The 24,522-nt window shown below is 26.1% G+C and overlaps 5 long non-coding RNA genes across 5 annotated transcripts; all 5 read left to right on the top strand.

Annotated features, from left to right (window-relative positions):
• Positions 1-1,308: 1,308 nt before the first annotated feature.
• On the top strand, positions 1,309-4,715 carry LOC125580560. Its single transcript, XR_007318283.1, has 2 exons — positions 1,309-4,129; positions 4,412-4,715. It is a non-coding gene; the product is annotated as an uncharacterized LOC125580560 (long non-coding RNA).
• Positions 4,716-8,346: 3,631 nt separating this feature from the next.
• Positions 8,347-9,493, top strand: LOC125580561. Its single transcript, XR_007318284.1, has 2 exons — positions 8,347-8,907; positions 9,190-9,493. It is a non-coding gene; the product is annotated as an uncharacterized LOC125580561 (long non-coding RNA).
• A 1,351-nt stretch (positions 9,494-10,844) lies between these two features.
• On the top strand, positions 10,845-14,272 carry LOC125580562. The gene is made up of 2 exons (XR_007318285.1): positions 10,845-13,686; positions 13,969-14,272. It is a non-coding gene; the product is annotated as an uncharacterized LOC125580562 (long non-coding RNA).
• Positions 14,273-17,902: 3,630 nt separating this feature from the next.
• On the top strand, positions 17,903-19,049 carry LOC125580563. The gene is made up of 2 exons (XR_007318286.1): positions 17,903-18,463; positions 18,746-19,049. It is a non-coding gene; the product is annotated as an uncharacterized LOC125580563 (long non-coding RNA).
• A 3,623-nt stretch (positions 19,050-22,672) lies between these two features.
• Positions 22,673-23,819, top strand: LOC125580564. Its single transcript, XR_007318287.1, has 2 exons — positions 22,673-23,233; positions 23,516-23,819. It is a non-coding gene; the product is annotated as an uncharacterized LOC125580564 (long non-coding RNA).
• Positions 23,820-24,522: the final 703 nt, after the last annotated feature.

Here is a 24,522-nt window from a genome sequence, read left to right on the forward strand (position 1 = left end):
ATACTGAATTGATCAATCGTTACTGACGTAACATAATAAATTGATGTTGACATTGACTTACTATGACAAAATAACCAATTTTATATCGACTATAAGAACTAACACACATAATTGTGTCAATAACTTACGCACAACAACATCATATTTTATGATAATTATAAAGTTATATCAAAAAAAAGTGCACCTAATGTTTTTCTTATATGAGAGAGTTCTGATTTTAATCAATTATGTTTGGTGACAAAATATAGTAGAGTTTTATCTTATATATAGATGTGAATTATTCTAATCCCTTCAGTTACAAAAAAAAAGAAAAGAATATTGTAATCCTTTTTGGATTATGATTTCTTAAACATAAAATTTACTATTTAAATAAGAAAGTTTATTATTATATGGAAATATTTGAAATACTTGTTTTACATTTTTTGTTTAGATTTGAAGAAAAAAGAAAACTACAATTAAACAGTCTTTAACAATTTTTTTTGTAGAAGATTTTATAAAAGGATAATTACTATCAAACAAATTTTTACAATTATATTTTCTTTATGATTTTAGAAAACGAAAATTATTATTAAGTAAATTACTATACATTTTTTAAGAATTGTAAAAAAGAAAAAATCAGAAAATGGAAATTATTGTCAACTAAAAACTATCAAATTATGTTTTGCTATTATCTTTGTTTAGGATTTTAAAAAGGAAAATTACTATTAAAGAATTTTTGTGTTATTATCTTATTATATTTATATGATTAATTATGATATATTAAGCAATTATGTTTGGTCACAAAATATAGGAGAGTTTAATCTTATATATAGATGTGAATAATTGTAATCCTTTCAGTTACAAAAAAATAATGTAATCCTTTTTGGATTATGTTTTCTTAAACATAAATTTAGTATTTAAATAATAGAGTCTATTATTATATGAAAATATTTGAAATACTTATTTTACATTTTTTTAGATTTGAAAAAAAGAGAAAACTACAATTAAACACTTTTTAACCAATTTCATTTTGTAGAAAATTTTATAAAGGGATAATTACTATCAAACAAATTTTCAAATTTATATTTTTTTATTTTAGAAAACGAAAATTAGTATTAAGTAAATTATTATACATATTTTTTTTAGGAATTGTAAAAAGGAAAAAAAATATAAAAATGAAATTATTGTCAACTAAAAAAAACTATCAAATAATCTTTTGATGTTATCTTTATTTAGTATTTTAAAAAACGATTTTACAAAACGAAAAATTACTATTAAGTAAATTATTATACATATTTTTTGTTTAGGAATTGTAAAAAGGAAAAAAAAATTAGAAAAAGGAAATTATTGTCAAGTAAAAACCATCAAATAATCTTTTGCTATTATTATCTTTGTTTAGTATTTAAAAAGGAAAACTACGATTAAATAATTCTTTTGTGTTATTATCTTATTATATTTATATTATTAAATATGATAAATTTTAACACATATCATCATCTTAAATTTTTAATTGTCATGTGTCATCGTCATGTTAATTAACAACTTTGAAAAACTAAGCTTTGTATAATAAGATTAGATCTCTTTTTATATAGGGTTATACAAATCATAACCCTACGAATATTTGAAAAACTGCTTAAAGTATCTTAAAAGGAAAAATACCAAAACTCTATTCTTAATGCTTTAAGGAAATATTACTTTTGAATCTTATTTCTTTTGTATGTGATACCATAGCGTGTATCATAAACATGTAAGGATGGAAGATAAACTATGATCTAATATTTGATACACAAACTCAGACTCCTCCACATCCCACGTGACAATGATCCCACAAGAGAAAAATGGATGAACCTTGCACTTAGGAAAAGCGATCTGACAAAAATATTTGTTTTCCTGCTGTAGACTCCACTTCCAACAAATCCACTATTGCCCCAACAAGAAGTATCACACGGCTGAAGATCAAACTCCATACGAAGCAAAGCTCACTCTTTTTTCTCCTAGTATTAAAAAGACCAAGATAATCCTTTCCTGCCCAAGTGATAGACTCCATCCCGTACGTCAATGAATTTTTTTTCAAATCTATGCTTCGACTCACTTGAAGCGGTGAAACAACGATCAATCTACATGGAGAGAAAGTCAGATCGCATACCAACAAAAATCATAAATTATCAAAGAAAAATCTCCATTCGTTACTCCTTTCATTGTGGATCACATCTGTGTCTTGTTCCATGCTTTTCGAAACACCAAATTGCTCACGTCACCGTAATTCCATGAAAACCAGAAATACTTTTTTTTATATGCGGCATAGACACACATCACCGGTAACATATTATTTGCCCACCCCTGCGTGCTGATGTGGCTTAACGAGGAAAGAGCATACCCAACTTTATTATTATAGATTTTATGATATTTTGTTCTTTTGAAAACTGAATTCTCAATTTTTTTTATATTTGACTAAACTAAATAAAGTAATACTATATTTAAAAATTGTTTTACATAATATATATACTATATATTTTAGTTTTAGTTTTTATTTTCACCACAAAGAAACGACAAAATTGTAATTAATTAATTTAAATTGATTTTAAATACAGTGATGAAATGTGTAAATAAAAACGAAATACAAAACTGAAGTATTTAATTTATTATAAATACATTGACTAAATGTGTAAATAAAAATAAATATTTAATCTACTACATGTGTCTCCAAACAATTCTCATTTATTATGTTATCCATGTTTCCAAACAATACCAAAATTATATTAATTTTAATAATATAGATAGATACACGTTTTGGCATTATTTTATTTGGTGGTAAAAACGTGCCTACTTTTGTGAACAAAACAGTTCGAAAAACCAACTTATAGTGCAATGCTATTTATTACGAGGACCAAGTACATTATATATTTGGAAATAATGTGGGTGATGTGTATGATGAGCATCAGAGAAATTTATATTATGATATGGTTACAAATGTATTTTTATGAAACTGTAATTTCTGATAATAGCAGGGAAGAACTTAACATGCAAAACAGTTTTATAATACACTGCAAAAAAAACCATCTAAGAAACATGTAGGGCAGGGCATTATAGATTGTCATTGGCATCCTTCTCGACATCCATCGATCAATCCAATATATAAAATAGAAATCAATACAAAAACCAAAGGAGTTCCAAGAAGATTCTGAAGGAATTCTTTTATATTTTTTTAACCTAAGAGAAAACCTAAAATAAAATAATATAAATCATAAAAGAAAGAATACCCTAAACAACAACTAATAAAACACATAAATAGAATTTTGAGTTGGCCAAAGGCATCCTGTTAATTTGTGGTGACTTCTGGGTCTCAGTCGGTCTTGAAATAGACTCGGCCATCTACTTTCATCAGTGTCGATCGACACCAAAGGGTCATTATTGATCGACACTCCTTCATTTCTTCGACAGTTTCCTCTCGCGAGTTTGACATACCATTCTTCAGTGAAATGATCATAACTCTATATTTAACCTTCAGATGGACCTTTCCTATTCCATCGGTTTGAGGTCCATCTGAAGGTTTTTTTTTTTTTTTTTTTGATGTCAAAAAAAAAAAAACCTTCAGATGGACCTCAAACCGATGGAATAGGAAAGGTAACTCAAATATATATCTTGTGTCAAAATATGAGCTCAATCCCAGCGTGGGAAGGTCTCCGTCCATCGCCAAATTTTGGACACGTCTTTACAGTTCTGCAACTCAAATAATTCTGAAATCAACAAAGTTCCTCAAACGTATGTGAACCTGAAATGACTCTAAAATAGACTCCAAACATATATAATAGACTATATATATTATATAAATTCTGAATCTGTGACTTAATCGAATTATTGTTTATGCATATCAAAAATACTTTAAATTAAATATAAAAAGGCTATTTTTATTTAATAAATTTAAAAACAAGTGGTTGTGATTTTTTGTTTTTGTCAAACTAGATCCGTTTATATTGGAATTTGAAAAGATGTATAGCTTAAATTAGACTTGTTTCAATTTGTGATTCATCTATAAATGTACTTCTATGTCGTTCTAATTTTTAAAACACCATTATTTCATTATCAAAAATGAAAGTTGCTTTCAAACCTTGGTTTATTGGTTTCGTTATGCTCGCAATTCTTCTGTTTGGTTTGTGTTTACATTTACAGCTTTATTAATGTATTTTATAATCATTCAAAAATAAATTTTATTTGATGCCATTTATTTTATATACCTACATAGGTTACATATTTAATTTTATATTATTGAGTTTAATGATTTTCTAAGAATAATCAGTGATAAACAAAAGATTAATAAACTTTCCGTTTAAAAAAAATGCAGAATACTCCTTAAACATATGTTTTACGAGAAATGATTGTTTTTTTACTTTAAATATGAAAAATAAAGTTATGTTTTAATTATTAATAACAGGAGAAAGGGCTATTGCTCGGACAGGAGAAAATAGGTGGTGTTTCACAACTTTAACACCTATACCATCATCAAAAAATCCCAACCCTCCAAGATGTACTCCCGATAGCTGTGAAGCCTTATGTCTCAAAAAGAAAAAAGCACTGATAAGTAAATGCCTTAGAATAAATTACGGATGCATGTGTCGGATTGACTGCGCTAACTGATTTTTTATATACATTAAAACTCGAATAATATTTATAATAATACTATGTATTTGTCATAAATAAATATAAATAACAAATATTGATACATGTATCTTCATCTCCTTTTCTTCTTGTTCAAGTATTTAAAATTATTATCTAACTCACATAACCATAATAAACCGTTTATACTGAATTGATCAATCGTTACTGACGTAACATAATAAATTGATGTTGACATTGACTTACTATGACAAAATAACCAATTTTATATCGACTATAAGAACTAACACACATAATTGTGTCAATAACTTACGCACAACAACATCATATTTTATGATAATTATAAAGTTATATCAAAAAAAAGTGCACCTAATGTTTTTCTTATATGAGAGAGTTCTGATTTTAATCAATTATGTTTGGTGACAAAATATAGTAGAGTTTTATCTTATATATAGATGTGAATTATTCTAATCCCTTCAGTTACAAAAAAAAAGAAAAGAATATTGTAATCCTTTTTGGATTATGATTTCTTAAACATAAAATTTACTATTTAAATAAGAAAGTTTATTATTATATGGAAATATTTGAAATACTTGTTTTACATTTTTTGTTTAGATTTGAAGAAAAAAGAAAACTACAATTAAACAGTCTTTAACAATTTTTTTTGTAGAAGATTTTATAAAAGGATAATTACTATCAAACAAATTTTTACAATTATATTTTCTTTATGATTTTAGAAAACGAAAATTATTATTAAGTAAATTACTATACATTTTTTAAGAATTGTAAAAAAGAAAAAATCAGAAAATGGAAATTATTGTCAACTAAAAACTATCAAATTATGTTTTGCTATTATCTTTGTTTAGGATTTTAAAAAGGAAAATTACTATTAAAGAATTTTTGTGTTATTATCTTATTATATTTATATGATTAATTATGATATATTAAGCAATTATGTTTGGTCACAAAATATAGGAGAGTTTAATCTTATATATAGATGTGAATAATTGTAATCCTTTCAGTTACAAAAAAATAATGTAATCCTTTTTGGATTATGTTTTCTTAAACATAAATTTAGTATTTAAATAATAGAGTCTATTATTATATGAAAATATTTGAAATACTTATTTTACATTTTTTTAGATTTGAAAAAAAGAGAAAACTACAATTAAACACTTTTTAACCAATTTCATTTTGTAGAAAATTTTATAAAGGGATAATTACTATCAAACAAATTTTCAAATTTATATTTTTTTATTTTAGAAAACGAAAATTAGTATTAAGTAAATTATTATACATATTTTTTTTAGGAATTGTAAAAAGGAAAAAAAATATAAAAATGAAATTATTGTCAACTAAAAAAAACTATCAAATAATCTTTTGATGTTATCTTTATTTAGTATTTTAAAAAACGATTTTACAAAACGAAAAATTACTATTAAGTAAATTATTATACATATTTTTTGTTTAGGAATTGTAAAAAGGAAAAAAAAAATTAGAAAAAGGAAATTATTGTCAAGTAAAAACCATCAAATAATCTTTTGCTATTATTATCTTTGTTTAGTATTTAAAAAGGAAAACTACGATTAAATAATTCTTTTGTGTTATTATCTTATTATATTTATATTATTAAATATGATAAATTTTAACACATATCATCATCTTAAATTTTTAATTGTCATGTGTCATCGTCATGTTAATTAACAACTTTGAAAAACTAAGCTTTGTATAATAAGATTAGATCTCTTTTTATATAGGGTTATACAAATCATAACCCTACGAATATTTGAAAAACTGCTTAAAGTATCTTAAAAGGAAAAATACCAAAACTCTATTCTTAATGCTTTAAGGAAATATTACTTTTGAATCTTATTTCTTTTGTATGTGATACCATAGCGTGTATCATAAACATGTAAGGATGGAAGATAAACTATGATCTAATATTTGATACACAAACTCAGACTCCTCCACATCCCACGTGACAATGATCCCACAAGAGAAAAATGGATGAACCTTGCACTTAGGAAAAGCGATCTGACAAAAATATTTGTTTTCCTGCTGTAGACTCCACTTCCAACAAATCCACTATTGCCCCAACAAGAAGTATCACACGGCTGAAGATCAAACTCCATACGAAGCAAAGCTCACTCTTTTTTCTCCTAGTATTAAAAAGACCAAGATAATCCTTTCCTGCCCAAGTGATAGACTCCATCCCGTACGTCAATGAATTTTTTTTCAAATCTATGCTTCGACTCACTTGAAGCGGTGAAACAACGATCAATCTACATGGAGAGAAAGTCAGATCGCATACCAACAAAAATCATAAATTATCAAAGAAAAATCTCCATTCGTTACTCCTTTCATTGTGGATCACATCTGTGTCTTGTTCCATGCTTTTCGAAACACCAAATTGCTCACGTCACCGTAATTCCATGAAAACCAGAAATACTTTTTTTTATATGCGGCATAGACACACATCACCGGTAACATATTATTTGCCCACCCCTGCGTGCTGATGTGGCTTAACGAGGAAAGAGCATACCCAACTTTATTATTATAGATTTTATGATATTTTGTTCTTTTGAAAACTGAATTCTCAATTTTTTTTATATTTGACTAAACTAAATAAAGTAATACTATATTTAAAAATTGTTTTACATAATATATATACTATATATTTTAGTTTTAGTTTTTATTTTCACCACAAAGAAACGACAAAATTGTAATTAATTAATTTAAATTGATTTTAAATACAGTGATGAAATGTGTAAATAAAAACGAAATACAAAACTGAAGTATTTAATTTATTATAAATACATTGACTAAATGTGTAAATAAAAATAAATATTTAATCTACTACATGTGTCTCCAAACAATTCTCATTTATTATGTTATCCATGTTTCCAAACAATACCAAAATTATATTAATTTTAATAATATAGATAGATACACGTTTTGGCATTATTTTATTTGGTGGTAAAAACGTGCCTACTTTTGTGAACAAAACAGTTCGAAAAACCAACTTATAGTGCAATGCTATTTATTACGAGGACCAAGTACATTATATATTTGGAAATAATGTGGGTGATGTGTATGATGAGCATCAGAGAAATTTATATTATGATATGGTTACAAATGTATTTTTATGAAACTGTAATTTCTGATAATAGCAGGGAAGAACTTAACATGCAAAACAGTTTTATAATACACTGCAAAAAAAACCATCTAAGAAACATGTAGGGCAGGGCATTATAGATTGTCATTGGCATCCTTCTCGACATCCATCGATCAATCCAATATATAAAATAGAAATCAATACAAAAACCAAAGGAGTTCCAAGAAGATTCTGAAGGAATTCTTTTATATTTTTTTAACCTAAGAGAAAACCTAAAATAAAATAATATAAATCATAAAAGAAAGAATACCCTAAACAACAACTAATAAAACACATAAATAGAATTTTGAGTTGGCCAAAGGCATCCTGTTAATTTGTGGTGACTTCTGGGTCTCAGTCGGTCTTGAAATAGACTCGGCCATCTACTTTCATCAGTGTCGATCGACACCAAAGGGTCATTATTGATCGACACTCCTTCATTTCTTCGACAGTTTCCTCTCGCGAGTTTGACATACCATTCTTCAGTGAAATGATCATAACTCTATATTTAACCTTCAGATGGACCTTTCCTATTCCATCGGTTTGAGGTCCATCTGAAGGTTTTTTTTTTTTTTTTTTGATGTCAAAAAAAAAAAAACCTTCAGATGGACCTCAAACCGATGGAATAGGAAAGGTAACTCAAATATATATCTTGTGTCAAAATATGAGCTCAATCCCAGCGTGGGAAGGTCTCCGTCCATCGCCAAATTTTGGACACGTCTTTACAGTTCTGCAACTCAAATAATTCTGAAATCAACAAAGTTCCTCAAACGTATGTGAACCTGAAATGACTCTAAAATAGACTCCAAACATATATAATAGACTATATATATTATATAAATTCTGAATCTGTGACTTAATCGAATTATTGTTTATGCATATCAAAAATACTTTAAATTAAATATAAAAAGGCTATTTTTATTTAATAAATTTAAAAACAAGTGGTTGTGATTTTTTGTTTTTGTCAAACTAGATCCGTTTATATTGGAATTTGAAAAGATGTATAGCTTAAATTAGACTTGTTTCAATTTGTGATTCATCTATAAATGTACTTCTATGTCGTTCTAATTTTTAAAACACCATTATTTCATTATCAAAAATGAAAGTTGCTTTCAAACCTTGGTTTATTGGTTTCGTTATGCTCGCAATTCTTCTGTTTGGTTTGTGTTTACATTTACAGCTTTATTAATGTATTTTATAATCATTCAAAAATAAATTTTATTTGATGCCATTTATTTTATATACCTACATAGGTTACATATTTAATTTTATATTATTGAGTTTAATGATTTTCTAAGAATAATCAGTGATAAACAAAAGATTAATAAACTTTCCGTTTAAAAAAAATGCAGAATACTCCTTAAACATATGTTTTACGAGAAATGATTGTTTTTTTACTTTAAATATGAAAAATAAAGTTATGTTTTAATTATTAATAACAGGAGAAAGGGCTATTGCTCGGACAGGAGAAAATAGGTGGTGTTTCACAACTTTAACACCTATACCATCATCAAAAAATCCCAACCCTCCAAGATGTACTCCCGATAGCTGTGAAGCCTTATGTCTCAAAAAGAAAAAAGCACTGATAAGTAAATGCCTTAGAATAAATTACGGATGCATGTGTCGGATTGACTGCGCTAACTGATTTTTTATATACATTAAAACTCGAATAATATTTATAATAATACTATGTATTTGTCATAAATAAATATAAATAACAAATATTGATACATGTATCTTCATCTCCTTTTCTTCTTGTTCAAGTATTTAAAATTATTATCTAACTCACATAACCATAATAAACCGTTTATACTGAATTGATCAATCGTTACTGACGTAACATAATAAATTGATGTTGACATTGACTTACTATGACAAAATAACCAATTTTATATCGACTATAAGAACTAACACACATAATTGTGTCAATAACTTACGCACAACAACATCATATTTTATGATAATTATAAAGTTATATCAAAAAAAAGTGCACCTAATGTTTTTCTTATATGAGAGAGTTCTGATTTTAATCAATTATGTTTGGTGACAAAATATAGTAGAGTTTTATCTTATATATAGATGTGAATTATTCTAATCCCTTCAGTTACAAAAAAAAAGAAAAGAATATTGTAATCCTTTTTGGATTATGATTTCTTAAACATAAAATTTACTATTTAAATAAGAAAGTTTATTATTATATGGAAATATTTGAAATACTTGTTTTACATTTTTTGTTTAGATTTGAAGAAAAAAGAAAACTACAATTAAACAGTCTTTAACAATTTTTTTTGTAGAAGATTTTATAAAAGGATAATTACTATCAAACAAATTTTTACAATTATATTTTCTTTATGATTTTAGAAAACGAAAATTATTATTAAGTAAATTACTATACATTTTTTAAGAATTGTAAAAAAGAAAAAATCAGAAAATGGAAATTATTGTCAACTAAAAACTATCAAATTATGTTTTGCTATTATCTTTGTTTAGGATTTTAAAAAGGAAAATTACTATTAAAGAATTTTTGTGTTATTATCTTATTATATTTATATGATTAATTATGATATATTAAGCAATTATGTTTGGTCACAAAATATAGGAGAGTTTAATCTTATATATAGATGTGAATAATTGTAATCCTTTCAGTTACAAAAAAATAATGTAATCCTTTTTGGATTATGTTTTCTTAAACATAAATTTAGTATTTAAATAATAGAGTCTATTATTATATGAAAATATTTGAAATACTTATTTTACATTTTTTTAGATTTGAAAAAAAGAGAAAACTACAATTAAACACTTTTTAACCAATTTCATTTTGTAGAAAATTTTATAAAGGGATAATTACTATCAAACAAATTTTCAAATTTATATTTTTTTATTTTAGAAAACGAAAATTAGTATTAAGTAAATTATTATACATATTTTTTTTAGGAATTGTAAAAAGGAAAAAAAATATAAAAATGAAATTATTGTCAACTAAAAAAAACTATCAAATAATCTTTTGATGTTATCTTTATTTAGTATTTTAAAAAACGATTTTACAAAACGAAAAATTACTATTAAGTAAATTATTATACATATTTTTTGTTTAGGAATTGTAAAAAGGAAAAAAAAAATTAGAAAAAGGAAATTATTGTCAAGTAAAAACCATCAAATAATCTTTTGCTATTATTATCTTTGTTTAGTATTTAAAAAGGAAAACTACGATTAAATAATTCTTTTGTGTTATTATCTTATTATATTTATATTATTAAATATGATAAATTTTAACACATATCATCATCTTAAATTTTTAATTGTCATGTGTCATCGTCATGTTAATTAACAACTTTGAAAAACTAAGCTTTGTATAATAAGATTAGATCTCTTTTTATATAGGGTTATACAAATCATAACCCTACGAATATTTGAAAAACTGCTTAAAGTATCTTAAAAGGAAAAATACCAAAACTCTATTCTTAATGCTTTAAGGAAATATTACTTTTGAATCTTATTTCTTTTGTATGTGATACCATAGCGTGTATCATAAACATGTAAGGATGGAAGATAAACTATGATCTAATATTTGATACACAAACTCAGACTCCTCCACATCCCACGTGACAATGATCCCACAAGAGAAAAATGGATGAACCTTGCACTTAGGAAAAGCGATCTGACAAAAATATTTGTTTTCCTGCTGTAGACTCCACTTCCAACAAATCCACTATTGCCCCAACAAGAAGTATCACACGGCTGAAGATCAAACTCCATACGAAGCAAAGCTCACTCTTTTTTCTCCTAGTATTAAAAAGACCAAGATAATCCTTTCCTGCCCAAGTGATAGACTCCATCCCGTACGTCAATGAATTTTTTTTCAAATCTATGCTTCGACTCACTTGAAGCGGTGAAACAACGATCAATCTACATGGAGAGAAAGTCAGATCGCATACCAACAAAAATCATAAATTATCAAAGAAAAATCTCCATTCGTTACTCCTTTCATTGTGGATCACATCTGTGTCTTGTTCCATGCTTTTCGAAACACCAAATTGCTCACGTCACCGTAATTCCATGAAAACCAGAAATACTTTTTTTTATATGCGGCATAGACACACATCACCGGTAACATATTATTTGCCCACCCCTGCGTGCTGATGTGGCTTAACGAGGAAAGAGCATACCCAACTTTATTATTATAGATTTTATGATATTTTGTTCTTTTGAAAACTGAATTCTCAATTTTTTTTATATTTGACTAAACTAAATAAAGTAATACTATATTTAAAAATTGTTTTACATAATATATATACTATATATTTTAGTTTTAGTTTTTATTTTCACCACAAAGAAACGACAAAATTGTAATTAATTAATTTAAATTGATTTTAAATACAGTGATGAAATGTGTAAATAAAAACGAAATACAAAACTGAAGTATTTAATTTATTATAAATACATTGACTAAATGTGTAAATAAAAATAAATATTTAATCTACTACATGTGTCTCCAAACAATTCTCATTTATTATGTTATCCATGTTTCCAAACAATACCAAAATTATATTAATTTTAATAATATAGATAGATACACGTTTTGGCATTATTTTATTTGGTGGTAAAAACGTGCCTACTTTTGTGAACAAAACAGTTCGAAAAACCAACTTATAGTGCAATGCTATTTATTACGAGGACCAAGTACATTATATATTTGGAAATAATGTGGGTGATGTGTATGATGAGCATCAGAGAAATTTATATTATGATATGGTTACAAATGTATTTTTATGAAACTGTAATTTCTGATAATAGCAGGGAAGAACTTAACATGCAAAACAGTTTTATAATACACTGCAAAAAAAACCATCTAAGAAACATGTAGGGCAGGGCATTATAGATTGTCATTGGCATCCTTCTCGACATCCATCGATCAATCCAATATATAAAATAGAAATCAATACAAAAACCAAAGGAGTTCCAAGAAGATTCTGAAGGAATTCTTTTATATTTTTTTAACCTAAGAGAAAACCTAAAATAAAATAATATAAATCATAAAAGAAAGAATACCCTAAACAACAACTAATAAAACACATAAATAGAATTTTGAGTTGGCCAAAGGCATCCTGTTAATTTGTGGTGACTTCTGGGTCTCAGTCGGTCTTGAAATAGACTCGGCCATCTACTTTCATCAGTGTCGATCGACACCAAAGGGTCATTATTGATCGACACTCCTTCATTTCTTCGACAGTTTCCTCTCGCGAGTTTGACATACCATTCTTCAGTGAAATGATCATAACTCTATATTTAACCTTCAGATGGACCTTTCCTATTCCATCGGTTTGAGGTCCATCTGAAGGTTTTTTTTTTTTTTTTTTTGATGTCAAAAAAAAAAAAACCTTCAGATGGACCTCAAACCGATGGAATAGGAAAGGTAACTCAAATATATATCTTGTGTCAAAATATGAGCTCAATCCCAGCGTGGGAAGGTCTCCGTCCATCGCCAAATTTTGGACACGTCTTTACAGTTCTGCAACTCAAATAATTCTGAAATCAACAAAGTTCCTCAAACGTATGTGAACCTGAAATGACTCTAAAATAGACTCCAAACATATATAATAGACTATATATATTATATAAATTCTGAATCTGTGACTTAATCGAATTATTGTTTATGCATATCAAAAATACTTTAAATTAAATATAAAAAGGCTATTTTTATTTAATAAATTTAAAAACAAGTGGTTGTGATTTTTTGTTTTTGTCAAACTAGATCCGTTTATATTGGAATTTGAAAAGATGTATAGCTTAAATTAGACTTGTTTCAATTTGTGATTCATCTATAAATGTACTTCTATGTCGTTCTAATTTTTAAAACACCATTATTTCATTATCAAAAATGAAAGTTGCTTTCAAACCTTGGTTTATTGGTTTCGTTATGCTCGCAATTCTTCTGTTTGGTTTGTGTTTACATTTACAGCTTTATTAATGTATTTTATAATCATTCAAAAATAAATTTTATTTGATGCCATTTATTTTATATACCTACATAGGTTACATATTTAATTTTATATTATTGAGTTTAATGATTTTCTAAGAATAATCAGTGATAAACAAAAGATTAATAAACTTTCCGTTTAAAAAAAATGCAGAATACTCCTTAAACATATGTTTTACGAGAAATGATTGTTTTTTTACTTTAAATATGAAAAATAAAGTTATGTTTTAATTATTAATAACAGGAGAAAGGGCTATTGCTCGGACAGGAGAAAATAGGTGGTGTTTCACAACTTTAACACCTATACCATCATCAAAAAATCCCAACCCTCCAAGATGTACTCCCGATAGCTGTGAAGCCTTATGTCTCAAAAAGAAAAAAGCACTGATAAGTAAATGCCTTAGAATAAATTACGGATGCATGTGTCGGATTGACTGCGCTAACTGATTTTTTATATACATTAAAACTCGAATAATATTTATAATAATACTATGTATTTGTCATAAATAAATATAAATAACAAATATTGATACATGTATCTTCATCTCCTTTTCTTCTTGTTCAAGTATTTAAAATTATTATCTAACTCACATAACCATAATAAACCGTTTATACTGAATTGATCAATCGTTACTGACGTAACATAATAAATTGATGTTGACATTGACTTACTATGACAAAATAACCAATTTTATATCGACTATAAGAACTAACACACATAATTGTGTCAATAACTTACGCACAACAACATCATATTTTATGATAATTATAAAGTTATATCAAAAAAAAGTGCACCTAATGTTTTTCTTATATGAGAGAGTTCTGATTTTAATCAATTATGTTTGGTGACAAAATATAGTAGAGTTTTATCTTATATATAGATGTGAATTATTCTAATCCCTTCAGTTACAAAAAAAAAGAAAAGAATATTGTAATCCTTTTTGGATTATGATTTCTTAAACATAAAATTTACTATTTAAATAAGAAAGTTTATTATTATATGGAAATATTTGAAATACTTGTTTTACATTTTTTGTTTAGATTTGAAGAAAAAAGAAAACTACAATTAAACAGTCTTTAACAATTTTTTTTGTAGAAGATTTTATAAAAGGATAATTACTATCAAACAAATTTTTACAATTATATTTTCTTTATGATTTTAGAAAACGAAAATTATTATTAAGTAAATTACTATACATTTTTTAAGAATTGTAAAAAAGAAAAAATCAGAAAATGGAAATTATTGTCAACTAAAAACTATCAAATTATGTTTTGCTATTATCTTTGTTTAGGATTTTAAAAAGGAAAATTACTATTAAAGAATTTTTGTGTTATTATCTTATTATATTTATATGATTAATTATGATATATTAAGCAATTATGTTTGGTCACAAAATATAGGAGAGTTTAATCTTATATATAGATGTGAATAATTGTAATCCTTTCAGTTACAAAAAAATAATGTAATCCTTTTTGGATTATGTTTTCTTAAACATAAATTTAGTATTTAAATAATAGAGTCTATTATTATATGAAAATATTTGAAATACTTATTTTACATTTTTTTAGATTTGAAAAAAAGAGAAAACTACAATTAAACACTTTTTAACCAATTTCATTTTGTAGAAAATTTTATAAAGGGATAATTACTATCAAACAAATTTTCAAATTTATATTTTTTTATTTTAGAAAACGAAAATTAGTATTAAGTAAATTATTATACATATTTTTTTTAGGAATTGTAAAAAGGAAAAAAAATATAAAAATGAAATTATTGTCAACTAAAAAAAACTATCAAATAATCTTTTGATGTTATCTTTATTTAGTATTTTAAAAAACGATTTTACAAAACGAAAAATTACTATTAAGTAAATTATTATACATATTTTTTGTTTAGGAATTGTAAAAAGGAAAAAAAAATTAGAAAAAGGAAATTATTGTCAAGTAAAAACCATCAAATAATCTTTTGCTATTATTATCTTTGTTTAGTATTTAAAAAGGAAAACTACGATTAAATAATTCTTTTGTGTTATTATCTTATTATATTTATATTATTAAATATGATAAATTTTAACACATATCATCATCTTAAATTTTTAATTGTCATGTGTCATCGTCATGTTAATTAACAACTTTGAAAAACTAAGCTTTGTATAATAAGATTAGATCTCTTTTTATATAGGGTTATACAAATCATAACCCTACGAATATTTGAAAAACTGCTTAAAGTATCTTAAAAGGAAAAATACCAAAACTCTATTCTTAATGCTTTAAGGAAATATTACTTTTGAATCTTATTTCTTTTGTATGTGATACCATAGCGTGTATCATAAACATGTAAGGATGGAAGATAAACTATGATCTAATATTTGATACACAAACTCAGACTCCTCCACATCCCACGTGACAATGATCCCACAAGAGAAAAATGGATGAACCTTGCACTTAGGAAAAGCGATCTGACAAAAATATTTGTTTTCCTGCTGTAGACTCCACTTCCAACAAATCCACTATTGCCCCAACAAGAAGTATCACACGGCTGAAGATCAAACTCCATACGAAGCAAAGCTCACTCTTTTTTCTCCTAGTATTAAAAAGACCAAGATAATCCTTTCCTGCCCAAGTGATAGACTCCATCCCGTACGTCAATGAATTTTTTTTCAAATCTATGCTTCGACTCACTTGAAGCGGTGAAACAACGATCAATCTACATGGAGAGAAAGTCAGATCGCATACCAACAAAAATCATAAATTATCAAAGAAAAATCTCCATTCGTTACTCCTTTCATTGTGGATCACATCTGTGTCTTGTTCCATGCTTTTCGAAACACCAAATTGCTCACGTCACCGTAATTCCATGAAAACCAGAAATACTTTTTTTTATATGCGGCATAGACACACATCACCGGTAACATATTATTTGCCCACCCCTGCGTGCTGATGTGGCTTAACGAGGAAAGAGCATACCCAACTTTATTATTATAGATTTTATGATATTTTGTTCTTTTGAAAACTGAATTCTCAATTTTTTTTATATTTGACTAAACTAAATAAAGTAATACTATATTTAAAAATTGTTTTACATAATATATATACTATATATTTTAGTTTTAGTTTTTATTTTCACCACAAAGAAACGACAAAATTGTAATTAATTAATTTAAATTGATTTTAAATACAGTGATGAAATGTGTAAATAAAAACGAAATACAAAACTGAAGTATTTAATTTATTATAAATACATTGACTAAATGTGTAAATAAAAATAAATATTTAATCTACTACATGTGTCTCCAAACAATTCTCATTTATTATGTTATCCATGTTTCCAAACAATACCAAAATTATATTAATTTTAATAATATAGATAGATACACGTTTTGGCATTATTTTATTTGGTGGTAAAAACGTGCCTACTTTTGTGAACAAAACAGTTCGAAAAACCAACTTATAGTGCAATGCTATTTATTACGAGGACCAAGTACATTATATATTTGGAAATAATGTGGGTGATGTGTATGATGAGCATCAGAGAAATTTATATTATGATATGGTTACAAATGTATTTTTATGAAACTGTAATTTCTGATAATAGCAGGGAAGAACTTAACATGCAAAACAGTTTTATAATACACTGCAAAAAAAACCATCTAAGAAACATGTAGGGCAGGGCATTATAGATTGTCATTGGCATCCTTCTCGACATCCATCGATCAATCCAATATATAAAATAGAAATCAATACAAAAACCAAAGGAGTTCCAAGAAGATTCTGAAGGAATTCTTTTATATTTTTTTAACCTAAGAGAAAACCTAAAATAAAATAATATAAATCATAAAAGAAAGAATACCCTAAACAACAACTAATAAAACACATAAATAGAATTTTGAGTTGGCCAAAGGCATCCTGTTAATTTGTGGTGACTTCTGGGTCTCAGTCGGTCTTGAAATAGACTCGGCCATCTACTTTCATCAGTGTCGATCGACACCAAAGGGTCATTATTGATCGACACTCCTTCATTTCTTCGACAGTTTCCTCTCGCGAGTTTGACATACCATTCTTCAGTGAAATGATCATAACTCTATATTTAACCTTCAGATGGACCTTTCCTATTCCATCGGTTTGAGGTCCATCTGAAGGTTTTTTTTTTTTTTTTTTGATGTCAAAAAAAAAAAAACCTTCAGATGGACCTCAAACCGATGGAATAGGAAAGGTAACTCAAATATATATCTTGTGTCAAAATATGAGCTCAATCCCAGCGTGGGAAGGTCTCCGTCCATCGCCAAATTTTGGACACGTCTTTACAGTTCTGCAACTCAAATAATTCTGAAATCAACAAAGTTCCTCAAACGTATGTGAACCTGAAATGACTCTAAAATAGACTCCAAACATATATAATAGACTATATATATTATATAAATTCTGAATCTGTGACTTAATCGAATTATTGTTTATGCATATCAAAAATACTTTAAATTAAATATAAAAAGGCTATTTTTATTTAATAAATTTAAAAACAAGTGGTTGTGATTTTTTGTTTTTGTCAAACTAGATCCGTTTATATTGGAATTTGAAAAGATGTATAGCTTAAATTAGACTTGTTTCAATTTGTGATTCATCTATAAATGTACTTCTATGTCGTTCTAATTTTTAAAACACCATTATTTCATTATCAAAAATGAAAGTTGCTTTCAAACCTTGGTTTATTGGTTTCGTTATGCTCGCAATTCTTCTGTTTGGTTTGTGTTTACATTTACAGCTTTATTAATGTATTTTATAATCATTCAAAAATAAATTTTATTTGATGCCATTTATTTTATATACCTACATAGGTTACATATTTAATTTTATATTATTGAGTTTAATGATTTTCTAAGAATAATCAGTGATAAACAAAAGATTAATAAACTTTCCGTTTAAAAAAAATGCAGAATACTCCTTAAACATATGTTTTACGAGAAATGATTGTTTTTTTACTTTAAATATGAAAAATAAAGTTATGTTTTAATTATTAATAACAGGAGAAAGGGCTATTGCTCGGACAGGAGAAAATAGGTGGTGTTTCACAACTTTAACACCTATACCATCATCAAAAAATCCCAACCCTCCAAGATGTACTCCCGATAGCTGTGAAGCCTTATGTCTCAAAAAGAAAAAAGCACTGATAAGTAAATGCCTTAGAATAAATTACGGATGCATGTGTCGGATTGACTGCGCTAACTGATTTTTTATATACATTAAAACTCGAATAATATTTATAATAATACTATGTATTTGTCATAAATAAATATAAATAACAAATATTGATACATGTATCTTCATCTCCTTTTCTTCTTGTTCAAGTATTTAAAATTATTATCTAACTCACATAACCATAATAAACCGTTTATACTGAATTGATCAATCGTTACTGACGTAACATAATAAATTGATGTTGACATTGACTTACTATGACAAAATAACCAATTTTATATCGACTATAAGAACTAACACACATAATTGTGTCAATAACTTACGCACAACAACATCATATTTTATGATAATTATAAAGTTATATCAAAAAAAAGTGCACCTAATGTTTTTCTTATATGAGAGAGTTCTGATTTTAATCAATTATGTTTGGTGACAAAATATAGTAGAGTTTTATCTTATATATAGATGTGAATTATTCTAATCCCTTCAGTTACAAAAAAAAAGAAAAGAATATTGTAATCCTTTTTGGATTATGATTTCTTAAACATAAAATTTACTATTTAAATAAGAAAGTTTATTATTATATGGAAATATTTGAAATACTTGTTTTACATTTTTTGTTTAGATTTGAAGAAAAAAGAAAACTACAATTAAACAGTCTTTAACAATTTTTTTTGTAGAAGATTTTATAAAAGGATAATTACTATCAAACAAATTTTTACAATTATATTTTCTTTATGATTTTAGAAAACGAAAATTATTATTAAGTAAATTACTATACATTTTTTAAGAATTGTAAAAAAGAAAAAATCAGAAAATGGAAATTATTGTCAACTAAAAACTATCAAATTATGTTTTGCTATTATCTTTGTTTAGGATTTTAAAAAGGAAAATTACTATTAAAGAATTTTTGTGTTATTATCTTATTATATTTATATGATTAATTATGATATATTAAGCAATTATGTTTGGTCACAAAATATAGGAGAGTTTAATCTTATATATAGATGTGAATAATTGTAATCCTTTCAGTTACAAAAAAATAATGTAATCCTTTTTGGATTATGTTTTCTTAAACATAAATTTAGTATTTAAATAATAGAGTCTATTATTATATGAAAATATTTGAAATACTTATTTTACATTTTTTTAGATTTGAAAAAAAGAGAAAACTACAATTAAACACTTTTTAACCAATTTCATTTTGTAGAAAATTTTATAAAGGGATAATTACTATCAAACAAATTTTCAAATTTATATTTTTTTATTTTAGAAAACGAAAATTAGTATTAAGTAAATTATTATACATATTTTTTTTAGGAATTGTAAAAAGGAAAAAAAATATAAAAATGAAATTATTGTCAACTAAAAAAAACTATCAAATAATCTTTTGATGTTATCTTTATTTAGTATTTTAAAAAACGATTTTACAAAACGAAAAATTACTATTAAGTAAATTATTATACATATTTTTTGTTTAGGAATTGTAAAAAGGAAAAAAAAAATTAGAAAAAGGAAATTATTGTCAAGTAAAAACCATCAAATAATCTTTTGCTATTATTATCTTTGTTTAGTATTTAAAAAGGAAAACTACGATTAAATAATTCTTTTGTGTTATTATCTTATTATATTTATATTATTAAATATGATAAATTTTAACACATATCATCATCTTAAATTTTTAATTGTCATGTGTCATCGTCATGTTAATTAACAACTTTGAAAAACTAAGCTTTGTATAATAAGATTAGATCTCTTTTTATATAGGGTTATACAAATCATAACCCTACGAATATTTGAAAAACTGCTTAAAGTATCTTAAAAGGAAAAATACCAAAACTCTATTCTTAATGCTTTAAGGAAATATTACTTTTGAATCTTATTTCTTTTGTATGTGATACCATAGCGTGTATCATAAACATGTAAGGATGGAAGATAAACTATGATCTAATATTTGATACACAAACTCAGACTCCTCCACATCCCACGTGACAATGATCCCACAAGAGAAAAATGGATGAACCTTGCACTTAGGAAAAGCGATCTGACAAAAATATTTGTTTTCCTGCTGTAGACTCCACTTCCAACAAATCCACTATTGCCCCAACAAGAAGTATCACACGGCTGAAGATCAAACTCCATACGAAGCAAAGCTCACTCTTTTTTCTCCTAGTATTAAAAAGACCAAGATAATCCTTTCCTGCCCAAGTGATAGACTCCATCCCGTACGTCAATGAATTTTTTTTCAAATCTATGCTTCGACTCACTTGAAGCGGTGAAACAACGATCAATCTACATGGAGAGAAAGTCAGATCGCATACCAACAAAAATCATAAATTATCAAAGAAAAATCTCCATTCGTTACTCCTTTCATTGTGGATCACATCTGTGTCTTGTTCCATGCTTTTCGAAACACCAAATTGCTCACGTCACCGTAATTCCATGAAAACCAGAAATACTTTTTTTTATATGCGGCATAGACACACATCACCGGTAACATATTATTTGCCCACCCCTGCGTGCTGATGTGGCTTAACGAGGAAAGAGCATACCCAACTTTATTATTATAGATTTTATGATATTTTGTTCTTTTGAAAACTGAATTCTCAATTTTTTTTATATTTGACTAAACTAAATAAAGTAATACTATATTTAAAAATTGTTTTACATAATATATATACTATATATTTTAGTTTTAGTTTTTATTTTCACCACAAAGAAACGACAAAATTGTAATTAATTAATTTAAATTGATTTTAAATACAGTGATGAAATGTGTAAATAAAAACGAAATACAAAACTGAAGTATTTAATTTATTATAAATACATTGACTAAATGTGTAAATAAAAATAAATATTTAATCTACTACATGTGTCTCCAAACAATTCTCATTTATTATGTTATCCATGTTTCCAAACAATACCAAAATTATATTAATTTTAATAATATAGATAGATACACGTTTTGGCATTATTTTATTTGGTGGTAAAAACGTGCCTACTTTTGTGAACAAAACAGTTCGAAAAACCAACTTATAGTGCAATGCTATTTATTACGAGGACCAAGTACATTATATATTTGGAAATAATGTGGGTGATGTGTATGATGAGCATCAGAGAAATTTATATTATGATATGGTTACAAATGTATTTTTATGAAACTGTAATTTCTGATAATAGCAGGGAAGAACTTAACATGCAAAACAGTTTTATAATACACTGCAAAAAAAACCATCTAAGAAACATGTAGGGCAGGGCATTATAGATTGTCATTGGCATCCTTCTCGACATCCATCGATCAATCCAATATATAAAATAGAAATCAATACAAAAACCAAAGGAGTTCCAAGAAGATTCTGAAGGAATTCTTTTATATTTTTTAACCTAAGAGAAAACCTAAAATAAAATAATATAAATCATAAAAGAAAGAATACCCTAAACAACAACTAATAAAACACATAAATAGAATTTTGAGTTGGCCAAAGGCATCCTGTTAATTTGTGGTGACTTCTGGGTCTCAGTCGGTCTTGAAATAGACTCGGCCATCTACTTTCATCAGTGTCGATCGACACCAAAGGGTCATTATTGATCGACACTCCTTCATTTCTTCGACAGTTTCCTCTCGCGAGTTTGACATACCATTCTTCAGTGAAATGATCATAACTCTATATTTAACCTTCAGATGGACCTTTCCTATTCCATCGTTTGAGGTCCATCATTTTTTTTTTTTTTTTTGATGTCAAAAAAAAAAAAACCTTCAGATGGACCTCAAACCGATGGAATAGGAAAGGTAACTCAAATATATATCTTGTGTCAAAATATGAGCTCAATCCCAGCGTGGGAAGGTCTCCGTCCATCGCCAAATTTTGGACACGTCTTTACAGTTCTGCAACTCAAATAATTCTGAAATCAACAAAGTTCCTCAAACGTATGTGAACCTGAAATGACTCTAAAATAGACTCCAAACATATATAATAGACTATATATATTATATAAATTCTGAATCTGTGACTTAATCGAATTATTGTTTATGCATATCAAAAATACTTTAAATTAAATATAAAAAGGCTATTTTTATTTAATAAATTTAAAAACAAGTGGTTGTGATTTTTTGTTTTTGTCAAACTAGATCCGTTTATATTGGAATTTGAAAAGATGTATAGCTTAAATTAGACTTGTTTCAATTTGTGATTCATCTATAAATGTACTTCTATGTCGTTCTAATTTTTAAAACACCATTATTTCATTATCAAAAATGAAAGTTGCTTTCAAACCTTGGTTTATTGGTTTCGTTATGCTCGCAATTCTTCTGTTTGGTTTGTGTTTACATTTACAGCTTTATTAATGTATTTTATAATCATTCAAAAATAAATTTTATTTGATGCCATTTATTTTATATACCTACATAGGTTACATATTTAATTTTATATTATTGAGTTTAATGATTTTCTAAGAATAATCAGTGATAAACAAAAGATTAATAAACTTTCCGTTTAAAAAAAATGCAGAATACTCCTTAAACATATGTTTTACGAGAAATGATTGTTTTTTTACTTTAAATATGAAAAATAAAGTTATGTTTTAATTATTAATAACAGGAGAAAGGGCTATTGCTCGGACAGGAGAAAATAGGTGGTGTTTCACAACTTTAACACCTATACCATCATCAAAAAATCCCAACCCTCCAAGATGTACTCCCGATAGCTGTGAAGCCTTATGTCTCAAAAAGAAAAAAGCACTGATAAGTAAATGCCTTAGAATAAATTACGGATGCATGTGTCGGATTGACTGCGCTAACTGATTTTTTATATACATTAAAACTCGAATAATATTTATAATAATACTATGTATTTGTCATAAATAAATATAAATAACAAATATTGATACATGTATCTTCATCTCCTTTTCTTCTTGTTCAAGTATTTAAAATTATTATCTAACTCACATAACCATAATAAACCGTTTATACTGAATTGATCAATCGTTACTGACGTAACATAATAAATTGATGTTGACATTGACTTACTATGACAAAATAACCAATTTTATATCGACTATAAGAACTAACACACATAATTGTGTCAATAACTTACGCACAACAACATCATATTTTATGATAATTATAAAGTTATATCAAAAAAAAGTGCACCTAATGTTTTTCTTATATGAGAGAGTTCTGATTTTAATCAATTATGTTTGGTGACAAAATATAGTAGAGTTTTATCTTATATATAGATGTGAATTATTCTAATCCCTTCAGTTACAAAAAAAAAGAAAAGAATATTGTAATCCTTTTTGGATTATGATTTCTTAAACATAAAATTTACTATTTAAATAAGAAAGTTTATTATTATATGGAAATATTTGAAATACTTGTTTTACATTTTTTGTTTAGATTTGAAGAAAAAAGAAAACTACAATTAAACAGTCTTTAACAATTTTTTTTGTAGAAGATTTTATAAAAGGATAATTACTATCAAACAAATTTTTACAATTATATTTTCTTTATGATTTTAGAAAACGAAAATTATTATTAAGTAAATTACTATACATTTTTTAAGAATTGTAAAAAGAAAAAATCAGAAAATGGAAATTATTGTCAACT

This window comes from Brassica napus, chromosome A2 (genome assembly GCF_020379485.1).
Source record: "Brassica napus cultivar Da-Ae chromosome A2, Da-Ae, whole genome shotgun sequence".
In the NCBI taxonomy this organism is placed as follows: domain Eukaryota; kingdom Viridiplantae; phylum Streptophyta; class Magnoliopsida; order Brassicales; family Brassicaceae; genus Brassica; species Brassica napus.